The 20,865-nt window shown below is 40.9% G+C and overlaps 1 long non-coding RNA gene across 2 annotated transcripts; it reads left to right on the plus strand.

Annotated features, from left to right (window-relative positions):
- The first annotated feature begins 430 nt into the window (after window positions 1-430).
- Window positions 431-14,309, plus strand: LOC146706230 (uncharacterized). 2 transcript variants are annotated; one of them, XR_014921473.1, is made up of 4 exons: window positions 431-658; window positions 10,172-10,277; window positions 13,204-13,296; window positions 13,431-14,309. It is a non-coding gene; the product is annotated as an uncharacterized LOC146706230 (long non-coding RNA). The 2 variants fall into 2 exon arrangements; XR_014921472.1 differs by lacking the exon at window positions 431-658 and having other exon boundaries at window positions 9,769-10,277.
- Window positions 14,310-20,865: the final 6,556 nt, after the last annotated feature.

Here is a 20,865-nt window from a genome sequence, read left to right on the forward strand (position 1 = left end):
CGGAGCACTAGGTGCGGTGACTCCCAAGCTAGGCGAGTGGCTCCAGCAGATCCCGGGAACAACATCGGAAATCTCTGTCCAGAAGAGCGCAGTCCTGGGAACAGCTAAGATACTGCGCAGGACCCTCAAGCTCCCAGGCCTCTGGTAGAGGACCCAAGCTTGAAGGATAAACCGCCCGCAGGGGCGTGCTGGGTGTTTTTTTATATATACATATATATATATACATATATACTTGTGTATATATATATATATATATATATATATATATATATATATATATATATATATACACAAGTCACCATCATGTGCGGGATCTACCAAGGAGATGCTCTGTCCCCACTGCTGTTCTGCATAGGCCTGAACCCCCTCAGTGAGATCCTGCGGGCGGTTTATCCTTCAAGCTCGGGTCCTCTACCAGAGGCCTGGGAGCTTGAGGGTCCTGCGCAGTATCTTATATATCCTTTCACATATTTGCATTGCACATTGAATGTCACCTCTCCGGTGGGGAGGGAGCCTGAGATTGTGTAAATTGGAGTCTGTTTTATACCAAATGCAGAAAAAAATGTTTTAAGAAAGCAATTAAGTTCATGTTCCAAAAAATATGATTGTTTGCTTGCAGGACACCGGGAGAGATGAGTCCTCCGTCACAGATGGTGTGGTCAGTGAACACTCTAAGAAATGATACATTGATGTTGCTAGCATTATGTAAACGTTTTATGTTAAAATTAATGTCACAATTGATTTTTAACTCCAAACACAAGGATATTGTTTTGATTTTAATTAATAACACTGTTTCTACTCTGGTCGAAAGAATCCACGCTCCGTACTGATGTCCACAATTCTTTTATTCCTCTCACAATCATGGAGCACCGTGAAAACTAGAAACAAGTAAAATAATATCAATAGCACATATGATATTCATCTCAGCCACTTATTTCCTTTCACAAGGTGCACAAGTGTTAAACAAATAACAGCATAATGAATTTTTACCGTGTACGCCTTGTAAAACCAGCAGTAGAAAAGTTGTATATTCCGAAAAGTCCGCCGTGTTAACGTTCTGTCTTGTCTCTCCCGCGCACAACTTCCGGTTCCCGCAACTCACAGGAAGTGACTACTTCACAATAATATTTTAACAGAAACATTTCTTATAAGCAGGATATATCACTGGATTCATAGATTACCTTTCCTACTGCAAATGTACACAAGCATGAGAAGCAAATAAAGAAAACAAATAGAAAACAATAACGATCTCAGATTCACTTTGGTGTTGTCATGACAACCCACACAAACATTTCAGCGTCAGCTACACTCCCACCAATTACCTTTGATTATTACAATTGAGAACGTAAATACACTTGCATTTCTCATTATATCAATGGTAATTCCCAAGCACCATGTTGTTGTTTTAAACATTCTTGCATTGACATAAACAATATTATTTTCTCAACAAATGAATTCAACAATATGAACAGTAGATTTTACATCTCCATAACATGTGCATGAAGTACAGCATAATGACAACTTCTATTTTAGAAGGGAAATCTAATCAATGAATGACATTTTTCCCATTTAGCTGTTTTTCACCAGGACCACTAATTTCTGAATGGGTCTCTGAATGATTGAGGGTTGGACGAGGCGTTCGCCTCCCTTTCCTAACTTTCGATCACCAGTCTGGATTGTCACCTTCCGTACAAGTCCATCATCATCCTCATGTGCTTCCACAAGCCTAGCAAGTTTCCATTCATTGCGAGGAACATCTTCCTCTTTGAGAATCACAATGTCACCCACCTCCACATTACGTCTTGGTGTATGCCATCGCTGTCTCAGAGCAATATTGGCCAGGTATTCCTTTCTCCATCTGTGCCAAAATTGCTCAGTCAGATACTGTACCCTTCTCCACCGTTTCTTAGCATACAGGTCCTCCTTGACGAATTTACCTGGAGGTGGAAGTGGGACTGAGGATTTCATGGTGATCAAGTGGTTCGGTGTGAGTGGCTCCAAGCTTTTGGGGTCATTGATGTTATCAACAGTGAGTGGGCGGTTATTCACGATGCACATAGCTTCATAAAGGAATGTCCTCAATGAAGCATCATCCAACCTTCCCACACTGCAGGCAAGGACCGTGCTCAGTACGCTTCTCACTGTCCGGATTTGACGCTCCCATGCACCTCCAGCATGACTAGAGTGGGGCGTATTCATCTGGAAGTCGCACTGATTTTCTGCTAGGTATGCAGTCACTCTTTCCTTATCAAGTTCTTTCAGAGCCTTTGCCATCTCGTTTCTTGCCCCCATAAAGTTAGTTCCCTGATCGGACCTAATGTGCCTAACAGCTCCACGAAGGGCAATGAAGCAGCGCAAAGCATTGATGAATGCGTCAGTCGTCAAATCCTCCAACATCTCTATATGCACTGCCCTTGAGCAAAAACATGTGAAGAGGAGGCCGTACCGTTTTTGATCTTTGCGACCTTGTTTGGTGTGAAAAGGACCAAAGCAATCCATACCACAATAAGTGAATGGTGGTGTGGGATCAACACGGTCACTAGGTAGATCTGCCATCCGTTGCTCCTCTGGTGGCGCGCAGGCTCTCCTGCACTGTACGCACTGCCTGATGTATTGGGCTACAGCCTTACTTCCACCAGTGATCCAGTAACCATTGGCTCTCAGGGCATTGAGGGTTTGTCCTCTGCCTTGGTGTTGTATCTTGGTATGATGGTGTGCAATGATGAGGTTTGTAAGAGCACCATCTTTAGGAAGGATCACTGGGTGTCTTAACTCAAGAGGCACAGATGCCTTCCTCAGTCTTCCTCCTACTCTCATCATGCCATCTTGGAGGAATGGGTCAAGCTGAAAGAGTTGGTGGTTGCAAGGCAGCCTTCCTAGTTTCTGGCTGAGTGTGTTTAACTCCTCTTGAAAGGCATCTTGTTGTGCAAGCTTGACGAGAGTCTGTGCAGCTTGCTTTCTCTCTTCCACGCTTAAAGGCTCAGCGGTCCTGATCCTCTTTGCCAGCCGCTGGATACGAGCAATGACGTTGACAGCTGTAGTCCATCTTGAGAACCGCAGCAGATGCTTCTGGATGTCAAACTGCCTTGCTACATCAACCTTCAACACCTGAGTAGTCCTCACCTCTGGGTCTCCCACCAGCAAATCTGAAGTAGCCTGTTTTGTGGCTATCTCTCTTTCCCATAGAAAGCTGGGACCAGAGAACCAATTTGACTTGATAAGGTCAGCTACTTTGAGGCCTCTCGAGGCATGATCAGCAGGGTTTTCTCCTGTGTCAACATAGTACCATTTCCGTGCATCGGTGGTTTCTCGAATTCTCTGCACGCGGTTTGCCACGAACACATGGAACCTTCTTGCTTCATTATTGATGTAACCAAGCACGACCTTTGAGTCTGTCCAAAAATATTCGTCATCAACCTTGAGTTCTAGCTCCTCTCTTAACATGCTGCTCACAGATGCCGAGGTTACTGCTGCAGTTAACTCAAGTCTCGGTATGGTAACTATTTTGGTTGGTGCAACCCTCGCCTTGCCCATGACCAAGGAGCAGCATACCCTTTCTCTGCTTACCACTCTGATGTAAGAGCACTGGCCATACCCTTGACTGCTTGCATCAGAGACATGATGAAGCTCGACTCTTTGAATCTCGCCAAGGCTGTCAGGTATGAAGCATCTTTGAATTTCAATTCTTTCCAGGTTCTCCAGATCCTTCATCCAAGTCTCCCACCTTAACTTCAAGCCTTTGGGTAGTGGCTCATCCCACCCTGTGCCTCTCTGACACATCTCCTGCAGCACTCTTTTCCCTTCAAGAATGACTGGGGCTAGAAACCCCAAAGGGTCATACAAGGAGGCCACAATTGAGAGAATCCCTCGGCGCGTTGCTGGTTTCTCCTCAAGTGACACCTTGAAGGAGAAGCTATCATTTTCAACATTCCACCTTATACCTAGCACTCTTTGAACTGGTAAATCCTCGAGATTAAGATCAACATTCTTTACCTCCGTAGCACGCTCTGCAACATCGACAGAGTCAAGGACCTCTCGGCTGTTGGAGAGAAATTTGTGAAGGTGCAGCTTTCCTTTGGCACACACGGCTTGGGCTTCTTTGACCAGTTCAATTGCCTTACCCACCGACTCTACACTTATGAGACCATCGTCGACATAGAAATGTTTCTGGATGAAGTTAGCTGCGGAGGGGTACTCTTTCTCACATTGGCTGGCAAGGTGCTTCATGCCATAATTGGCGCAGCCCGGGGATGATGATGCTCCAAACAGGTGAACCTTCATGCGGTACTCTCTGGGTTCAGAGTTTGTGTCTCCATTTTCCCACCAGAGAAACCGCAGGTAGTCTCTATCATCCTCGCTCACATGAAACCTGTGGAACATTTTCTCCACATCACACATGACTGCGATGGGATGTTTACGGAAGCGGCACAGCACGGCTGTTAGGCTATTTGTGAGGTCAGGTCCTGTTAGCAGATGGTCGTTTAAGGAGGTGCCTTCATACCTTGCAGAGCAGTCGAAAACCACTCTGATTTTTCCTGGTTTTCTGGGGTGGTAAACTCCTTGGTGTGGGACAGGAGAACGGCGGCTAAGCTGTCATCCCTGATGGACAACATCTCCCACCCCATGCAGCAGACTGTGACAGCACTGAGCAGCTCCTTCAGTGGGAGACTGCGGCACCCACGGTGTGGGACGGAGAGATTTCGCAGGTCTTTCCTCCCCACTGCTGTCAGACTCCATAATAAAGACTTTAACTGATCAAGCACACACATCCATACATATGCAATAATACTAAGTGCAATAATCCTTTCTGTCATCGTTGTATTTTTACTCAGTTGTATATAGTATTTGTATTTGTATTCTATTTTTATCTTATTGTATATTTATTTTATTTTATTCTACTGTATATAGTATTTTATTTTATTCTATTCTGTACAGTTGTCAGTGTTGGGAAGGTTACTTTTAAAATGTATTCCGTTACAGAATACAGAATACATGCCCCAAAATGTATTCTGTAACGTATTCCGTTACGTTACTCAATGAGAGTAACGTATTCTGAATACTTTGGATTACTTAATATATTATCGTGCTTTTTACAACAACGTGAATGTACTATTGCTGTGTGATTTATTACTATTACTGAAGGTCCGCGACTCCGAACTGTAGTAAAGGGACCTCTGACTAATACGGCGGGGTCCCTGTCGGCTCATAGCCGAAAAATAGCTTTACTTTGTTGTGTGGGTCAATTTTTCTTGCGAGAGACAGAGAGAGGCGTTGAAAGACTGCTCCAACGGAACTTATTGTTTTCGGAGGAAAACACGAACACGGTGTACAGTCGAGTCTAAATAGCTTACTTACAACTGGGCTCGTCAGGCACTCTTCTTGGCTGCAGTGGTTATTATTATATTTACATGCTTCCAGCTCCCGTTTTTCCTCGACGACAACTCGTACCTTTCCACTCTCCTTTTTCTCCCTCCTCGCGCTCACAGACACATAACGTGTATGGCAGTGCATTCTCCCTGCAGCACGGACTACACTGGCCATGATGCTACATTCTTTAGAGCTATGCTTGTAGCATTCTGCCTGTTAGCTTAGCACAACAACAACAACGAAAAGGCGCTCTCTCACCCAGGAAACACACAGTCGCAGAAAGAGAGAGAGAGCGTCGCCCTGTAACCATGGCAACCGTAACGCTGCCGCCTGGAACAACAGAACGTAGCTGTCAAACAAAACCCAAACAGTCCTGATCCGCGACAAAATGAAACAGGAAAGTACCGCAGTGTAATCCATTTATTTCAACAAAGTAACTGTATTCTGAATACCACCTTTTTAAACGGTAACTGTAACGGAATACAGTTACTCATATTTTGTATTCTAAATACGTAACGGCGGTACATGTATTCCGTTACTCCCCAACACTGACAGTTGTGTACTGTATTTATTCTTATTGTATTCTAATTTTTGCCTCATAACTTTTGCACTGTCCACTTCCTGCTGTGACAAAACAAATTTCCCACGTGTGGGACTAATAAAGGTTATCTTATCTTATCTTATCTTATCTTATATACCAGACTTTCCCCAGCTCTGCTTGGTTTTCCACTTTCTCTGCATCTCCATCCTTGAAGACACCTTCCATAAATCTCACGTAGTCTATTTTGAATTTGGGATCTCTGTCCAGCTTCCTCTTTAGATGCTTCAGCCGTACTAACGCCAGCCCTTTGTTATCTGGGAGATGCGGACGTGCTTTGAAAGGGAGAGGCATCTCCAGGTGACCATCCTTATTTTGTTGGATTCTGTCTTTCAAGATCTGCAGGAAGCAAATATCTTCTTGAGATATGCTTCTGTCACCAGGTTTTGTGTCTGCAAAATCAGACTCCAGGGCCTTGATGACAGCAAATGGTGTTATGGGTGGCACCTCTCTGACAGACACTCGATGGCAAAAACCAGTCACATCTTTAGCCTGCACACGCTGTGGTGCGCTTCCCACAATGCTCCAACCAAGATCCGTCTCAATAGCATAAGGCTCATAGTCACCCCCAGTGACGACCCTTCTTGGAATTAACGCTCTGGAGCAGTCGTATCCAATCAACAATCCAACACCACAGTCCATCAACGGGGGTATCTCCTGGGCCATGCTTACAAGGTGTTTCCATTTGTTGGCTGTCTGGCAAGTGGGAATATGTGTGCGGTCAAGAGGAATGAAGTCCCTTGTGTAGGCTGGAGGCAAACTGATGGAAACATTAGAGGAAAATCCTCTAACTTTGAGCTTGCATACTCTTTGACTCTTCACGACTGAGTCTCTCCCCATCATGGTGGAAAGTTTAAGTTTCACTGGTTCCATTGTTGCTTGTAGCTTTTCGCACACCTCCTGATCAACAAATGTGTGACTGCTTTGAGTGTCCAATAGTGCATACACTAGGGTTTCAGTGTCCGGAGCACTGGGACTATCATTGATGTACTCCCACCTTCACCTCCACTCACACAACATGATAATGACAACGTACTTTCTTCAACTGCGCCTTGTGTTGATGCTGCTGTAGAACGATCTTCATGCAATGGCGTTGGGTGACTCTTTCTGCATATGCCACACATGGCCCTGTTCCTACAGTCTTTGGAATTGTGACCCCTTCTTAGACATGCAAAACACAACTTATTTTCAAGTATGCATTTTTTCTTATCCTCTACAGACATGTCCATAAGCCTCTTGCATTTATGTATGGAATGGTTCTCACTACAGCAAATACAATGGCCATTATTGGAATTTTGTGTTGGTGTGGTCCATTTCTTTGGTTTCCCTGCATCTCCCAACTTGATTTCACCAGGGTCAGATTTGGCGGTGGAGCTTGATGGAATTGGGGGTTTCGCATTTGTGGCAAACGTGTTTGCTTTTGAACGCTTCATCTCTCTTGCTGGTGCCTCTGCAGAGTGCCTTAAGGCATGTAAGGATGACACTGGATTGCATGCGATGCGTGACTCCTTAGAGATAAAGGAAGCAAACTCATGAAAGCTTGGATAGTCGTTGCCCCGATCTAGCTGCTCTGTGACATAACGGCTCCATCTAGTTGTCACCCAATCAGGAAGCTTGACTAGTATTTTCTGATTCTCCTCACAGTCGTTAAGAACCTGTAAGCCCTTTACATGAGGCATGGCATTACTACATGTTTGGAGGAAATCACTGAACTCTCTTAACTTGAGATATTCCTTTCCACCAATCTTCGGCCACCCATTTAGCTTATCTCTGAAAGCCCGCTGCACTACAAAGGAATGGCCATATCTAGCATTTAACCTATCCCATGCTTGTTGATAGGCTTCTTCATCTTTTCTGTAGAAGCTGCCTTCAAGAGAGGATTTTGCCTCACCTGCTATGTACTTTTGCAGGTAGAATAGCCTGTCTGCAGGGTCAGAGCATCGTCTCTCTATGAGGGCTTTGAAGCTTATGCTCCATTCTGTAAACTTCAGAGGATCGCCCGAGAATACAGAAGGTTCTGGAGTTGGCAAGCGAGTAAGAGCTAATGACTCTTGTAGCGATTGGACCAATGATGTCTCGTTTTGCACAACCTGCCGTTCTTGATCTGGGATGTGGTGAGCGAAGGGGTGTGCATCACTCACTTTGCTGAATGGAGGACTGCGTGTCCCATCCCTTCCCTCTTCTTCAGTGTAGACATTTAGCTTTGCCTGAATTACATCAATGTCCCTCTGATTTTCAAGTTTTCTCAACTGCTGACGTTGAGCTTCGATGGCAGCTTCCATATCAATTTCGGCTTTCTTTGCAGCCAGCTGAGCAGCCACTTCCGCTCTCATAGCTGAAATGCTAGGTGACTCTGAGAGATGGTTAGAATTGTGACAGCTGGGTGCAGTAACTCTGGAGGCTGTGGATCCATATATGGACCTAGCATATTCATTATCAAGTAGCATGCGTAACCTTGATCTTTCCGCCACCGTGTCAAACTCACCTTCATCTTCAGTCAGACGTACTCTCATCAGCTGCAGCAAGTCGGCCGTCACGGCTGAGCATGCATCGATCTTTCTTCGAAATTCTTGACTTGGTGAGGTTTGGAGTCGAATTCTGTCATACTGTTCCTTTAATTCAGACTCTAGCTTCTCAGCCTCATCCATCATATCATACATGTCACTCTCAGAGCATACTTGCTTTAACTTTGTGCGAATGTCTCTTACGTTGCTTTTCCATTTCTCGTATGTTGCTTTGAACCTCTTCTCCTTTTGAGTTAACTCTTGATCTTTCAGTTCCTGCATTTTTGGCGTTAATCGCCTTTCACGAGAGGATTTTCTTGTTTTTGTCTCAGATTTCTCAGACACTACACTTTTTTCCTCTTCCAAATCCCCTGCATCTTGTACTTCTGACATAACATCAGGGTGACTATGACCATCTTTAGACATTTTCAGACTTTAAAGGGGGTATCTTATGAAGAGGACAAGATAACTAAGGTAATTACAAGAATGGATGTAATAGGCGGAGAATTATTAAAATTAACACAAAGGAACCTTAGCTTAGATTCTTACGTATGACAGCAAATACATTTTCAGTTTCAGCCTTCATGAAGCTTGCAAACAACAGGTAAGAAAACAACAATAATTTCCAGAACTTCAACAGATTGTCCGTTTTTTTTTTTTTTACACAGTCCGAAATTTGAACACTATTAATTCCTTGTCCATTACAGCAAATTTGTAGCTCATGTTCTATCCATCAACTCACAAGGCATAATTACTGCGCAATATGGCCTGAGGACTCACGCTTTAGCCTGAAACCGCTTCTTGGAGTGTCCGCTGAATCTGCAGCTCCCGATTGGTTGTCACAAAATGCAAAGCAACGTGTCCACTGAAGCCTGTAGCTCGCTGCAGGATGAGAAGCAACCGAGACCTGTAGCTTGCTGCAGGATGAGAAGAGCTTTGCACACCGAAGCCTGTAGCTTGCTGCAGGAGGCGAAGCGCGTTGCAAACCGAGACCTGTAGCTTGCTGCAGGATGAGAAGAGCTTTGCACACCGAAGCCTCCAGATGGATTGGGACACGTTTTCACTGTTTCTACTCTGGTCGAAAGAATCCACGCTCCGTACTGATGTCCACAATTCTTTTATTCCTCTCACAATCATGGAGCACCGTGAAAACTAGAAACAAGTAAAATAATATCAATAGCACATATGATATTCATCTCAGCCACTTATTTCCTTTCACAAGGTGCACAAGTGTTAAACAAATAACAGCATAATGAATTTTTACCGTGTACGCCTTGTAAAACCAGCAGTAGAAAAGTTGTATATTCCGAAAAGTCCGCCGTGTTAACGTTCTGTCTTGTCTCTCCCGCGCACAACTTCCGGTTCCCGCAACTCACAGGAAGTGACTACTTCACAATAATATTTTAACAGAAACATTTCTTATAAGCAGGATATATCACTGGATTCATAGATTACCTTTCCTACTGCAAATGTACACAAGCATGAGAAGCAAATAAAGAAAACAAATAGAAAACAATAACGATCTCAGATTCACTTTGGTGTTGTCATGACAACCCACACAAACATTTCAGCGTCAGCTACAAACACAATATTTCAATACAACAAAATGCAGTACATTAAATCCAACGTAAAAAGTTCATTTAAAATGAACAGCACTTTAATTTGAAGAGGATTGTCCTAACAGGCTCTCCGTACTTCTCAGTTTGCACATGTGCAGTGTGGAAGTTTGAACAACCGCCATTTTCAACCGAAACTTGCATCATGCTCAGAAGCCTGGATAAAATCCATTGCCATTTGAGGATTATTTGGTAAGTACAACCATTTAAGGATGACATATTTGGTTAATGTGTACTAAATGATAAACATCCGACATTTTCGGGAGTACTTCTGTATGTTTTATTTTAAAACAAATGATGTCTGGTAAAAAAAATTTTTAGCATTCTAGCTTGTATGCCTCTCACAGGTGTTATTAGTCAGGCATTTAACAAATATTATTGGGCCCACTTCGGTGTAATTTCCCAAAATGTTTTACGATTCATGTTAAGCTGCAACTTGCCTACTAAGAACTGCAGCTTTAAAATTACTCCCAACATCAGGGCTGCCCAATCCCAGTCCTCGAGAGCTACTATCCTGCAGCTTTTAGATGCATCCCTACTCCAACACAGCTGAATCAAATGGTTTGATTACCTCTTCAGCATGCCATCATGTTTGGCAAAGGCCTGATAACAAGCCATTCATTTGATTCAGGTGTGTGGGAACAAGGATGCATCTAAAAGCTGCAGGACGGTAGCTCTCGAGGACCGGGATTGGGCACCCCTGCCCAACATCTACCGCGCATGCTCCCTGGTGTCAGTAATGAGCACCAGGAGCGCCAGCGATCCTATCCGTTTGAAGAATGAAATACAGTGGGGCAAAAAAGTATTTAGTCAGCCACCGATTGTGCAAGTTCCCCCACCTAAAATGATGACAGAGGTCAGTAATTTGCACCAGAGGTACACTTCAACTGTGAGAGACAGAATGTGAAAAAAAAATCCATGAATCCACATGGTAGGATTTGTAAAGAATTTATTCATAAATCAGGGTGGAAAATAAGTATTTGGTCAATAACAAAAATACAACTCAATACTTTGTAACATAACCTTTGTTGGCAATAACAGAGGTCAAACGTTTACTATAGGTCTTTACCAGGTTTGCACACACAGTAGCTGGTATTTTGGCCCATTCCTCAATGCAGATCTTCTCGAGAGCAGTGATGTTTTGAGGCTGTCGCCGAGCAACACGGACTTTCAACTCCCGCCACAGATTTTCTATGGGGTTAAGGTCTGGAGACTGGCTAGGCCACTCCAGGACTTTCAAATGCTTCTTACGGAGCCACTCCTTTGTTGCCCGGGCGGTGTGTTTTGGATCATTGTCATGTTGGAAGACCCAGCCTCGTTTCATCTTCAAAGTTCTCACTGATGGAAGGAGGTTTTGGCTCAAAATCTCACGATACATGGCCCCATTCATTCTGTCCTTAACACGGATCAGTCGTCCTGTCCCCTTGGCAGAAAAACAGCCCCATAGCATGATGTTTCCACCCCCATGCTTCACAGTAGGTATGGTGTTCTTGGGATGCAACTCAGTATTCTTCTTCCTCCAAACACGACGAGTTGAGTTTATACCAAAAAGTTCTACTTTGGTTTCATCTGACCACATGACATTCTCCCAATCCTCTGCTGTATCATCCATGTGCTCTCTGGCAAACTTCAGACGGGCCTGGACATGCACTGGCTTCAGCAGCGGAACACGTCTGGCACTGCGGGATTTGATTCCCTGCCGTTGTAGTGTGTTACTGATGGTGACCTTTGTTACTTTGGTCCCAGCTCTCTGCAGGTCATTCACCAGGTCCCCCCGTGTGGTTCTGGGATCTTTGCTCACCGTTCTCATGATCATTTTGACCCCACGGGATGAGATCTTGCGTGGAGCCCCAGATCGAGGGAGATTATCAGTGGTCTTGTATGTCTTCCATTTTCTGATGATTGCTCCCACAGTTGATTTTTTCACACCAAGCTGCTTGCCTGTTGTAGATTCACTCTTCCCAGTCTGGTGCAGGTCTACAATACTTTTCCTGGTGTCCTTCCAAAGCTCTTTGGTCTTGGCCATGGCGGAGTTTGGAGTCTGACTGTTTGAGGCTGTGGACAGGTGTCTTTTATACAGATGATGAGTTCAAACAGGTGCCATTCATACAGGTAACGAGTGGGGGACAGAAAAGCTTCTTACAGAAGACGTTACAGGTCTGTGAGAGCCAGAGATTTTCCTTGTTTGAGGTGACCAAATACTTATTTTCCACCCTGATTTACGAATAAATTCTTTACAAATCCTACCATGTGAATTCATGGATTTTTTTTTCACATTCTGTCTCTCACAGTTGAAGTGTACCTCTGGTGCAAATTACTGACCTCTGTCATCATTTTAGGTGGGGGAACTTGCACAATCGGTGGCTGACTAAATACTTTTTTGCCCCACTGTATATGTATAGTGTATTTTAGAAACATGCATCAAATAAGTTGCTACATTGTTTGAAGGAATTCTACCCCGTGTTGATATCTGGTTTAGTGTTAATATCAGTGATTAAAGTGTAAGACATGCATTTATCTTGTGTCATTAAAATGCAGCATTATGTGTAATACAGCTATATGTAATGCATTTAACTCCTTGTATCAGTTCCATTGATTATCAAAGTGACAATTTGTGTGTTCCCCCCTTCATTTTATGTTGGTCAGCTAGTTCTGTCTGTCAGTAGATGCAACAAAAGTGGCTCAGATGTGATTGTGGTTACTGTTATCTTTTATTGTAACTCTTGTTATCGTAATAAATACCAGAAAATATTGTGATAGGATTTTGAATCCATATTGCCGAGTTCTAATCTTCTATTTCATTTTAACATTTTTAGGGGTACAATTAATAATTATATTGTTGAACAATCTAGAATTGATTAAAGCAAAAGTGAAAGCTTTCATGTATTGTCAAAATTGAAAAGCTTCTAGTTTTGTGTTCATATATTTGTTGATCTGACTCAGAAGAGTCAGTGCCTAACCAATCATTAACCTCACTGAATGTCACTAATGTGAGTTGTCAAACATTGTTTAATTACTCATCGCTAATCACTCATCTGTTAATATTTTTGACTTTGGTTTGGGAAGAGGTGGAAAAGAACCAAAATCTTGTCTCACATTGAGTTCTTATCTCCACCAGAATATCAGCATTGATGTTCGACGGGAATGCGTCCTAAAAACTATCTGTGTCTACTTAAATAAAAAGCCAGATGACCTGTTCAAGGAATTCTTGGTAAGTTAGAAAAGGGGAAAGATCAGTTTGTTTGTTTGGTTTTTTTAATTTGGGATAGTAAATTGAAGGTGGGCTCATTTGTTCATATGTATCTATATGCAAGTAACTCCCCCCCCCCTTGTTTTCATTTTAAGGATGTGGATCTTAGTGCAAGAAGAGAAACGGAGCAGCTGACTTTAGGAGTCTGCGTTGTCAGACATGAAGGAGCAGACTCTGCAGATACACTTGAGGACATTGGTGTCATCATAGAAGGATACACTGTGCTGAAAGCTCTTAGTGATGTGGCAAAGGGGTGTGCCCTCCTGCTTGGACTAATCTACAGTCTAAATCTGAGGTACCCAAAGCACCTGAAATACATATTTGAATTTCTTCAGAAGGTGCTGATGGAGTTGGATGGGAACAACCTATCCATGAATGTGCAAGTTCTGAAAAACAAACTGCTTGAGTGAAACAGCCTGCACTGAACTATAGAGGACACTGAACTGGTTACAAGATTCTCAAACCCATCTCCTTGCACTTTATAAACTGTTCAGTTTGAATTCCGCAAGAACTTCTGCAAGGCCTCATACTTTTTGGCATGCTTTGTTCATGTTGAACTTTTACCACCATCCAGCTACATTGAACAAGACTGCTCCTAAGTTTGGACTTCATTTTAAGTTTTGGGGGAAAAAAAAGGTTTTTTAAATATGGACAAAAATGCCACTAAAGTCATTTCTACTTGTTGTTTATAGGACTGTATTGTGAGTTTTCCATTGTACCCGAAGCAAGTTTAAATTAAGTCATGTTAATGTTAAAAATGTTGGAATCACAACACTTTCCAGTTTTAATAACTTGATTTTAACATTCTGCATTATGTCTTCCTGTACTTAATATGCACTTGCATATATGTGAAGATATTTTTGTTTAGGAAAAAGGCATTGATCTAGAATTTTGAACAGCTCAAAGTTTGCTTCAGCACATTTTACACCAAGTGTTATTAAAGTTGGGTTAACTGAATAAAATTGTGTTTGATTTATTCAATTTACTTTATTTATTTATTTATTTTTTTTCTTGTTTCTTCTTGCGCAGCAATAACTTTAAGTAATGGTTTTCTGTGTGACTCTCATATGGTTGTTTGCTCTTTTTTAAAAGATTCCTTCAGTTCATTGAGGTTTGTGGACATTTTCTTTAATGCACACCTCTCTTATGGTTTCACTGCAACATATATAATGAGTTGAGGTCTGTTTAACGCAATTAACCCATCTCAAAATCCCTGAAATGTCTCTGTCAATGCATTTCGGGCAGTTTGTCCAAAGTTTGTCCATTCTGCACTCCAGATTGAGTTAAATGCGTTAAAACAAATTTTTATTGCATAAATCTAACATGTTAACATTGACAGCCCTACTTAAAGTAGAGAGGTTGTCTGTCTCCTGAGTCAAAACTGAAGTGCTGTGGTTTATTCTGATTCAAACCTTTAGAATTCAAATTCTTTGCAAACCTGGGCTGTTTCCTCCTGGGAAACAAGCCACACATGAAACAAGCCATACTTGTTTAGTCTTTTTCCATTTGCATTGTCATGACATTTAATATGTAACAGACTGACAGAGTCTGAGATATCGCTCTTGGGTTCTTTGCAGTCTCTCTCAGCATTGCATGGTCTACCATTGGGGTCAGTTTGCTGGGACATCCATTCCTGGAAAGACTGTGGCATTGTGTTAACACACACCTGAATTGTGCTGCTTTTATTGAGGCGCTGGCATTTACTGACGGCTAATTAATGAAGAAAATCAGATGATCCGCACCTGGCTGCTACTTACCATCCTAATTCCTACAGAATCAGTATGGGTGTACTTGGTCTTTCACAGGACTAGATAGAGTTTTGCAAAAGCTTCATATTTTTTTTATTTTTTTTATTTTTTATTTTTTTTTATTTATTTATTTATTCTTTGCCTGTCCCGTTTGGCTCTTTTGCCATCAGAATTGTTGTCTAAAGGCAAAGAAAGATGCCCAACGGATTTACTTAACCAAATTGACCATCCCAGCCTTGCCGTAATGGTCCATTTGATTCACCTTTTATTGTTTCTTTTATTTTCACTTACTGAATACGGGACAGACTTGACTGGGGGAAAGAAGGGGAGAAAGAAAGAGGGAAAGAGAAACAGCTGAGAAGAGGGACGGGGAGAAGGGCAAAAGACAAAAACCAACAGAACGGGCAGAGAAGAAAAAAATGCATATATCAATCACCTGGGTCACCTGCTGAGAAAGAAAAAAGAAAACATGCAGAAGAGAACAAGAGTAACAGAATAAACAACATCACAATGATATATGGGAATATGACAGCAAATACCAAATATTAAACATCATTGTGCAGCACATAAGATCAACAGAACACAGTGTGCTTTGAGGTAGGAGCCAAAAAGGGTGTAGTTTGTGGGTGTGATCACCCGTGTGTACACCTGTGAGCATGGACGCGCTTGTTTTTTGTTTTTTAAAAGGTTCCTTCTTGTAATAATCTGCTAGAGGGTGTGGGGGGGGCCACAGCCCCGTCCTCCAGGGCATGAAGCAGGTATGGAGGAGATCAAAACTCCAGACATCCAGAGGCCCCCAGAACACAAGAGACCAAGGAAGACCAACAGAGGGGCAGCCGCGCCACTGTCCCGGAAAGAGCTGAGGAGAGTCCCAGATGAGGGCTCACTCAGCAGCTGCGGAGCAGAAGCCAGGGGGAGTTGCAGTGATGCGCCCGTGAGCTCCGCCGGCAGCCAGCCGCGCCTGAGTGACCGAGCCCCAGGCCGAGAGGCCGGGGGCACCCCACTCAATTTACTTTAAATAGAGTAAGTAATTTAATCCTATAGTTTCAGTAGAGCTCGTTTAGGGTTAGTCAATTTATCAGATGTACTTAAAATTTGTTGTTCAAATTAAATGTGTCATACATTTTAGATTTCACTAACCCAGTTGTGTGGAACCGGTTGACATAACTGGGTGGAGTAAATGCAACATCTTATTTTATAGAGTAAGTAGGGCTTGTTTTGGTTGAGTAGATTTTATTTAGTGTTGTCAATTTAAGTCAACATGTTAGTTAGATCAACATTATGATATTTAGTTAATACAACACCATTCTTGTGATTTGCATTTAATTAGCCAAAGCTTGACAGATGTACTTAAAATTTGTTGTTCAAATTAAGTGTATCATACATTTTATATTTCACTAACCCAGTTATGTGGAACCGGTTGACATAACTGGGTGGAGTAAATGCAACATTTTATTTCTTAGAGTGAAGATGGTCGCCTGCAGGTTCAAGCTCATTGCATCTCCAACCCACATCCACTGCCACTGTACTTAAGGGAAGTTAAAGACTTTCTTCTGCACCTACATTTGGATCACCTCGATCCATGATAGTCATTCAGGCAGTAATGCCTGGATTCGAAACAAGCCATCCATAAAATATTACAACATTCCAGCTCATGTGTTGGAATACAAAGCAAATGTGTTGTTTAAATCAGAGACTGCACTTGTGAACAATAAATATTTTATTTTGATTATATAAGTAAGTACAAAACAAACTTGTGGTAGGCCTAAACTTATTTTCAGAATAATTACATCTGAGACTTTGTTTCATTGTAAGATAACAGTGATGGCAATATAACTGTTTGTTGTTCAGCAGAACAGTGTCCAGTATGTTGGCTGTTATACTTTGTTCTGTTTGAAAATAAAAGTTGGGCTCATTTTAACATCCTTACAAAAAGTGTTGTTAATTGTTTTTAATCATATTCAGGTTACCACAAATAGTTTTTTCATTTAGTTGAACTTGAAATGTTTGTCAGTAAGTAAACAATTAGTATTGTACAGTCAGAAATATCAAGTTATTCTTAATACTGCAGACTTGCACTGTATAAGTTGTCCTAACAGTCATCTTAAGTAAGCTTTACTTGGTTTTTTTTGAGGCAACGAGTTTCCTTAATTTTTTTGAGTTCTGGGAACTAACAAGGCTGTACAGTGTACTCAAAATGAGTAAGTTGCCCTAACTTGGTCATCTTACGTAAACTTGATCCAATTTTCTTGAGTTCTGGGAACAAATGAGCTTGTACAGAGTACTCAAAATAAATAAGTTGTCCTAATTTAGTCATTTTTAGCTAAGCTTTACTCAATTTTTTTGAGGCAACGAGTTTCCTCAATTTTTTCGAGTTCTGGGAACTAATTAGATTGTTAAATTTAAAGAAAAGAATAAGGACAAACATTTTATTGTTTTTGATTTAATAATAGTGGATGTGGAGGTTAATATAACTTTATAAAACACAGAAAAAGTGGTTGATACAAAACTAAAAACAAAAACTGAAATGTTCTCTGCATTTAAAAATGGATTACAAAGTAGACTAGTCTTGTGTTGTGGACGCACAGCACAAGCAGCATCACATTAAAGCTGACTTTTTATGGTCAATAGACTTTTAAAAGGCAATAAATTAGATTAAAAATAAAAAGCTAACTTTAAAAAAGTGTGACAAAATTAATCCACAATGGATCTTTAAACAACATACCACATTTAGGTTTTATTCTGAACCTTTTTCGTTATGTTACTATAATACAGCATAATTATTTGTGTATTTATATATTTAAGCTCTACAAAATATTAAGTATCTTAAACTTAGTGGCACAGAGTACAAAGTAAAAATTTTGCATCTAAAATATAGTGAAGTATAATCAAAATCCATGTTAATAGGCTTTATATGAAGCAATCAGTTTCAGATAGACATAAACACAGGCAGGATTCACACCAGCTATAGAAAGCTGGCACGTTTAAGCCAATATTAGCTATCTATGTCACAAAAATAAAACAGTCTATGGATAAGACAGGAAGTTGTAACGAAGTTACTAGGCTAAAATATCACCGTCTGCATTCAAATTTTCAATGCCATGATGTGCAATAAAAATAACATGAAGAAAATATCTTTATTATACCTTTTCTTTTCCAGGGAAATAACAGTTTAGGTTATTTTACATTATATTCCAAACTTGGTCCAGTCATGCACTGCTTTGCTAAGAATAATCACATACGATCTCATAAATATGAGATGGATGTCCATGTGGCCAGGGTCACTGGGTAAAGTTAGAAAGTTCTCACAAAGGCAATGAGTCATGGGTGTCCTCAAAAGCTGAAGGGTGTATTCATGCTAGAAATGGAATAGATACGTGATCTATGTGCACAAGTAGCAGCTGGGCTATTCAGACCAAAAGTGAAATTTCTACATGGTCTAGTAGTCAGTTCACAATAACCCAAGGAGTCTGTATTTCCAGTGGCCTTCCGCAGCTGAGGCAACATCCTCCCATACCAGTTTTCTCTCATTTGTCTTTGCAGTTTCCAAGAACCAGTTTCCAATCTTCTATTTAGCCATTTTACAGTTGACAGAAAAAATACACAAAGAATAAATTGGATGTATTATTTTGAAAACGACTCTGGTTAAAATGACAGGTATTTTGAATTGTTTTATGTCACAAAGAGCAGTATACATGGAAATGTTGACTGTTGACTCATTTAGTAACAATGTCAACCTTTCAAAGAGATGCACAAATATTGCTGTGGGAGGTTTGCAAAAAAAGAAAAAAAAACTGGGACATATGGTTGGAGAGTGCTTGTGCAAAAACATGAAGTAGATGGGAGAAAGATAAATGAGACAAATGTTGCAAGGGGGTTTTGTTGCATGTCATCATCTTTCCAAGTAGAGCTGCACTATGCTGAGGATCCCTCTTTATTAAAAAAAAAAAAAAAAGAATGAGGCCGGTGAACTGTGAAGGGACTCTGGAGATTCCTGCAAGACGGCTTTCCCTCCCACTCCTGCATGCCTCACACATCAATAAACCATTGTATGACTCACAGCTGGGAAGTCCTCGGGTGTTGAATCTGGCTGTGACTGTATATCTTTACTTCAGCACTTTCTTCAGCTGAAAGGTTAAATGCATGAACACATAGACTCCCTTAACAAACTGCTATTAGTTGTAAAAGCTAAGAATGTAGCCCTATTAGTTTCCATCTGGGTTGGGGAATACCATTAGGACTCCTCTTGCTGTATTTAGTGTGTAGATAATGTTCTCCAGAACCCACTGCAGCCATTACTGTCCCAGTATAATCATCCACGCCTTTAGCTTCATAATCACACAAATGAGCACACTATCAGGTGATTGGATGGTGTGTGTGTGTGTGTGTGTGGGGGGGGGGGGGGATTACAACCAAGAGGTCTTTTAAATGTAGGAAAGTCTAAAAAGTTTAAGTTAGGACAGCTGCAACCAGCCATACAATTTCAGCAGTGCTCCAAATCATTATCCACCTAACCATTTCATATCTGACCTCACACAAAAAAAAATCAACATTTTATCCATTTAGTCCTGGATTCAAGTCCGATTTTTGAAGAGAGAGTCTATTTAAATAGCAAACAAATGCTGCCCACAATATTTCATGACTAATGCTTCGACTGCCAACTGTTTAGAGAGGGTCATAGAAAAAAATCTATGCTACAGAAGCAGCAAGAAGGCAGAGGCCTTTTTGTGTGGAGCTTGCATGTTCTCTCTGTGTCTGTGTCCAAACCTTTGCCTGTTAGGTTAACTGGTCATTTTAAATTGGACATCTCTTTTTTTTTTTTTTTTAGCTCTGTGACTATAGACTGTTGACCTGTCCAGCATGTACCAGTTCCAGTTATTGCAGAGTCTACTATCACCCTGCAACTACTGGCATAGGCTGCTAGTAAGTACACTGTAAAAAAAGTCAGTAAAATATACAGCAAAACACCGTCAAATTCCAACGGTAATGGAGCGTAAAACCAAAAACTTCCTTTTACTGTATTAAATAGATTGAATAACCGTTAATTGTGAGACTGGATAAAACTTTGTTTTTTACTGTAATAAAATGTTGAAATTATAAATATTTTCTGTGAAAACAAATAAATATGCATACATTTTACAATTACATATTGTAATGTTGAAAATGTCTGAAAAACTTAGATTTTACGGTATTATTTGAGTAAAACTACATCTTTTGGGGTTGTGCACATTGGAATTCACAGTATAAAGCTGTAGATTTTTAAGCAAACAAAAACATTCATTTTTACAGAAACAAGATGTTAAAAAATAGGGTCCACCGTAATAATACAACCAGTACATACCATTAAAAAAAAGCAAATATCAGCAGTGAAAGACAATAAAACTGATAGTATTTTTTTTATTTTAAAATTCAGATACTGATATACAGATTAAAAGTTAGGCCTGCAGTATATCATTGTTAACCTTCTGATAAAAAAATCAACAGCAAAAGAAGATGTTAAAAATAAAGTTTATGGTTGTGAATAAAATTGATTTCAATAATCTTTTTTAATTATTATTTTAAAACAACTTTATGTTGTTGTGTTTCACGCCATATTATCAGACCACCTTAAGTGGGTCGGCCTTAAATTTTGAATTTGTGTGATCGCTGTTGATTGGTAGCTAAACTGCTGGTAAACTGTGTACAGACGTTTTACGTTCGAATTGCAGAGAAAAAAAATCTGGTAGCAACATTGTGCAGTATGAGCGAACCATTTCACCAAAAAAAAGGGGAAGCAAGGTAA

The sequence above is a fragment of the Copadichromis virginalis genome, linkage group LG7, assembly GCF_057382275.1.
Source record: "Copadichromis virginalis isolate Kocher_CV1m ecotype Utaka linkage group LG7, C_Virginalis_male_GT1.1, whole genome shotgun sequence".
NCBI classification, from domain to species: domain Eukaryota; kingdom Metazoa; phylum Chordata; class Actinopteri; order Cichliformes; family Cichlidae; genus Copadichromis; species Copadichromis virginalis.